We start from the raw sequence: 6000 nt of genomic DNA, 5'->3' as shown, positions 1-6000 counted from the left end.
AATCTAACGTAGTCCACCTTTTTACTGGTTCGTGGTGAAACAAACCGTTAGTGAAGATTTTTGAATGGAATAAAGGTATGAGTAAGTATGTTACATATGATAATAGCATAATAGGTTTAACTAACTGTTTTTTTTTGGGCTTAAGTGACTTGTTTCCAGCCGTACGATCCTTCTTAATCTAGTACGATCCAAATCGAAACTCGGTACGATAATCCAGCGCTTGGAATCTGGCAACCCTGTTTCGAGATTTCAAGCGTTAACCTGCCAAGAAATTTACTCGTGGTTATTCAAAAAAATATCTCTTCTACTACAAAATATGTCCATTTATATTCATGAAGGTATTTAACATAAATATTACCATTTAAGTTTGTCAGAAGTAAATGAACCGAAGTTATAAGACTGCTATACTCCCCATGTTGAAGGCGTTTTCCTTATGAAGTTGCATTTTGACCTCGAATTTGAAATTTTGCCCGCTCAGAGGCAAAAAAAAAACGTTTTGGTTTTTATTAACTATTTTTAATACATAGAAATAGCTATACCCACAATTCCCAAGTGCAATTTATCGCGTTAAAAGACGGGGATGGAAATTAGCTTTTATTTGACTCGATTTTCTCATCATTTTCATAAGGAAAACGAACTCCGATTCCGAGCGCTATTTCGATAACTTCAGTTCATTTACTTCTGGTTTTGTGTAATCAAAAGGATGTGTACGAAAAGTATATGATTTAAGTATTTCTCGGTTATAAAACCGACCAATCTTCAAAACTTGACCAACAAAAAAATTTGTGTGGTCAACACGTTGTAAAAATATTTTCTCCATACGCGCGGAGAAACTTACTAGGTGATAATCACCGATTTGGTTGAAACTAGGTGGGTATGTAGACCTTATGGTAACATAAAATTTCACCAAGGGAAAAGTTGCAATGGGCATTAGTTTTGCCATGGCAACCGAAAATGTTTTTGACAACACAGTATGTATATTGTCCCATTGAAAATAACAATTGATCAATTTTTACATATTTTGATCAAATTGACCAAAATTCATCAAAATATCATAAAATTCATTTTATTTGTCAATTTGGATCTATTTTTTTTGGTTTTGAAATTTGAAATTTTTTTTAAATTTTTCACAGGGGGGTACCCTTAGAAGTGCTCAGATTCCCATGTTATTTTCAATGAGAAAATATACATACTGTGTTGTCAAAAACATTTTCGGTTGCCAGTGCAAAACTAATGCCCATTGCAATTTTTCCCTTGGTGAAATTTCATGTTACCATAAGGTCTACATACCCATCTAGTTTCAACCAAATCGGTGATTATCACCTCGGGTAGTCTCCTCGTTAGCTTGACCAACAACGTTTAGGAAAAATTATGGCACGTGTAAACCGACCTTTAAAATATGCGTCCAAATAAACGCTAGTTTTAAAAGCGAATTTATATTGCGTATTTAAGCCCCTTTTTCTGCGTCGCGTTATTTATTTCGTTTCTGCTCACTTAAAGGAAAAGTCCAGGTTGGGTAAAACTTGAGTCTATTTGAAAGATCATGTTTAAATAAACTCAAAAATATCAGTCGTAAAATTGTATGTTTTTTTAATGACGAGAAATTAATTTTTAAACGAGCGAAATTTACCACCAAGCGAGCTGCCATTTTCTTTCGCCTTCCCTCCGCAGACCGCACGCGGAGCAAGCGCGCGCGGGGAACAGCCTGTTATAGCGCGAACAGCGCGTGATTAAAGTCCTAAAACGTCACCCCGAAACAAAAAATGGCAGATCGCTTGGCGGTAAATTTGGCTCGTTTAAAAATTAATTTCTCGTCATTAAAAAAAGATACAATTTTACGACTGATATTTTTGAGTATATTTAAACATGATCTTTCAAATAGACCCAAGTTTTACCCAACCTGGACTTTTCCTTTAATAATTCGTGATAGCTTCCTGTATGTGTGGAGTGACACAGTGAGGAAAACTATAGAATAAAATATAAATAGGCCTTGTTTTTCGTGCTGTTAAGGTTAGATTAGGTTAGGTTAGGTTTAAGTTAAGGCTAGGTTAGGTTAGGTTTAGTTTTAAGTAAAGGTAAGGTTTATGTAAAGGTTAGGTTAGGCTTAGGTTAAGGTTAGTTTTAAGTAAAGGTAAGGTTTATGTATAAAGGTTAGGTTAGGCTTAGGTTAAGTTTCGTTTTAAGTAAAGGTTAGGTTAGGTTATGATTATGTAAAGGTGAGGTTAGTTTTAGGTTAGGTTAGTAAATACGGGAAAAAGTAGATTAGTCCATAATTAATAGGGATAATATAGCTAAATCCTAAACAAATTTGAAGAAATTAAAAAAATACTAATAACTCGTACTAATTTGTTTAGGATTTAGCTATATTATCCCTTTTAATTATGGACTAATCTACTTTTTCGCGTATTTTATCATCCTTCGCACAGTCCGTAGGTGGTTTCTTCTAACTTAACTTAGATTAGGTTAGGTTTAGGTTAAGAATAGGTTAGGTTTATGTAAAGAATAGGTTAGGTTTATGTTTATGTAAAGGTAAGGTTAGGTTTAAGTAAAGGTAAGGTTTATGTAAAGAATAGGTTAGGTTTATATTTATGTAAAGGTGTGTTTAGGTTAGACTAAGGTTAGGTTTAAGTAAAGGTAAGGTTTATGTAAAGAATAGGTTAGGTTTAAGTAAAGGTAAGGTTGATGTAAAGAGTAGGTTAGGTTTATGTTTATGTAAAGGTGTGGTTAGGTTAGATTAAGGTTAGGTTTAAGTAAAGGTAAGGTTTATGTAAAGAATAGGTTAGGTTTAAGTAAAGGTAAGGTTGATGTAAAGAGTAGGTTAGGTTTATGTTTATGTAAAGGTGTGATTAGGTTAGATTAAGGTTAGGTTTAAGTAAAGGTAAGGTTTATGTAAAGATTAGGTTACTAAGGTCTTTTGGTTGAAAAATTACTTTGGGTTGCTAGAGGATTATTAACCAATGAATATTGGGAACCACTGAGACAAAGAGCGCCAATTAACTGTTAGGACTAATGGCATAGGCAGAAGTCAACCCAAAATTGTGTGGTCATTAGAGAAATGACTCTAAAAACTTTAACGCGCTGAAGATAGTGAACTAACTCACTTATGGGAAACATAATTATAGTCTCATTATTCCATATTATTGCGTATTCTGGGATGAGAGGGTTTATCAATGAATAGACATTTATTATCGGAGAAGAGGCGGGGGTGAAAGAATATTTGACAATATCGGAAAAAATCACGAGAGATCCCGTTGTTTGACCTGATTTGATTACGCGATCTCTTTTCCCTCTTTTCCCTCTTTTCCCTCTTTTCCCTCTTTCTCCAGTCTCGCGGAGAAACCGTGTTTTAGAGTCGAATAAAGTGAAAAACCTCGCATCTACAAAACGACACGGCGTTCTGGTTTCGCGGGACAAGCGGCTTCCACGCTCTGCCTCTCTCTGAGTCTCTGCTAGCGTGGCTCTCCGATCGATAGCGGCCTTCGCGAAGACTCAAAACCGAGAGGGGCTTTTAGTTTTATCCCAAATGGAAAATTGCTTCACTTTTAACATTTTAATAAAACTCCAGCACCGCCAAGGGCGCCCTCTGTCGTTCAACGCGGCTTCCGTTTACGAGCGCAATTTGATACTTGACGACCATATTTCTCTGCCGCGTTTTACAAAGGAAATTAACCCTATACATTCCCGCCGTATATTAAGAGAGATTAAAAAAATAGGAATATAACCTTGGCTTAGACCAAGAAATAAGGGACGGTACACTCAGCTAGGTTAGCTTAAAACAAAGATTGATGTCAGCGCCGTAGTGGCGACTTTGGGCACTTTGTCTACTCTTCTAGGGAGTATCTAATAATTAGACAATTGAGAGTTGCAGTAGTTATTTGGGGGGGGGGCAGAAATGTAATTTACAATACAATAGGAGACTCTATCAATTTTACAGAGTATACGTTGTTTAATGGAATCGTCTTTAAATTTTGTGAAAACTACGAGCAACAAACACAGCACCCCACACAAGGAGAACGCAACCCGTCCAAAGTCGTGCATTTGCTTGTGTATATTTTTCATTGGTTAGACGCTTTAGCTTAAAATTCGGAACTTGTGTTCCCCCTTTCCGTAAAACGTTCAGCGTAAAGGCTCGTCCAATGAAATTTGTACACAACATTGCGTTAGCGTGTTTAAAGGCTAGCTGTGTTCTCCTTGTGTTTGTTGCTCCTAGGTGTAAAGTAGTAGATATAAAACTCCTGCCTTTTAAAAAAAAACAATCAGAGCGTTAGTAGCGGCACAAACATAACATTAACAGATCCACTATCGAACGTCCTACTTTATACTCCCTATAAAAAAGAAGTAAAACTTCAGAGTAATAAATAATTTACGGTACACTGAATAGGGAGGTAGGTTAGCTCAGAGCAACGCCTGATGTCAGCGCCGCGGTGGTGGCTTTCGGCAGTTTGACTACTCAAACAAAAATACGTGAACGTGATAGATCTTCAAAATGACGCCCTTTTATCGGCGGTGTCTGCTCAGAGCTAAATAATGCGTTGCTATTCATCGTGAATTAATTAAATCGTTAAAATCCTCTTTCATTAAAGCTTTACGAAATAAATTAAGAGTTAACTAGAACTAATTATGAATTATCTCGAAACACCGATCATTACGACCGATACTAGAAGGCGTTATTCAAATGAGGAAAATTGATTGTTTCTGTTTGAGCGGAGCTTAACTTAGATACGACGTCATGACATCCTCCAAGCCTAAATACGTTCTCACGAATATGGCCAACCTGACTGTTTATTTTGCCATTAGCCGTGTAACAGTAGTTGGTTTGCGTGTCAAAACGCTATCATACGTTTTCACCTTTTCAACCACCTTATGAAAAGTTTTTTGAATTTCTGGCAACGTCACTGATTTGCGTAAATATTTGTGAATATATAAAAACGATAATTTTGAAAGAATGTTTTCCTTAGGAGTAATGAAAAGCCGAGTCGACTATATTTATAGGTCCAACCCGAAATTTAAAAATCTTAACTCAGCTGGACGTGAAAAAATTCAGTTTGGGTCGTAGTAGTAGTGTTGTAAGTCGGAAAATTTTCAGTGGAAAATTTCCCGCTCGGAAGTTTTCCGTATTTTTCCGATAAAAATAAAAAAAAGTTTCCATTCCATGATTAGTCTAATGCATTGTTTGCATATTTAAATGAAGCGGTATTTTCGCCTAATTGTTTCGAATCTGTAAGTAAAACTAAACCTCTAGACTAGTTTAAACTGATTAACAATGTAACCCTATTAATGTTTCATTGTTTTGTAGTATGTTTACTGATATTAGACATTTTATATCGATAAAAAAGTTAAATTCATTAAAAATCCTTTTATTTTTCCGATTTGCTTAAAATTTTCTGGAAATTTTTCCGCATTTTATTTTTCCGGAAAATTAACAACACTAGGTCGTACCTATAAAATAGATGACCCCACTCGTCCTTAAAATGGAAATTCTCAAATTCCAGATAATAAAAAACTTACAAACATGCGAATCGATTTAAGATTGTTTTGTAGCGAAAGCTTCGCGTATTAAAGAGAATGTTTTAAAAATGAATTTGTAGAAATACGTGATTTAGTCACGGAGGGCGACAAATTACAATATCAAACTGTTCGTGCGAAGGGAATCGCGTGCACGGCGTGCTACAAAGAAACCAAGAGAAAATGATCTCCGGCGCATTTAATAGAGATATCTTTTCCCAGATCTATTTACATACATAGTAGGGCTTCCGGGTCTCCGAGAAACAGAAATTAAAGGGAACGCGGAACTGGCGCGGGGGAACCCTACGTGACGGAATCAGCCCCAACCGCACCATACCTTCGCCGTTAGACGACAGCGCCACAGGTAGTTACCCTTTGAATTAGATTCTGGCGCGATTTCGACCCCTTTCCCTAAACGCTACTTTTGCGGCCCTTTAAAGCGAACTGCGCTACACCGGGGCTCTTTTTTTATATGCCCCCCTACGTGACCCGTGA

This window comes from Leiobunum rupestre, chromosome 11, assembly GCF_980474605.1.
Source record: "Leiobunum rupestre chromosome 11, qqLeiRupe1.1.hap1, whole genome shotgun sequence".
NCBI lineage: Eukaryota > Metazoa > Arthropoda > Arachnida > Opiliones > Sclerosomatidae > Leiobunum > Leiobunum rupestre.
The sequence above is the reverse complement of the archived record's forward strand: the minus strand, read 5'-3'. Positions refer to the sequence as shown.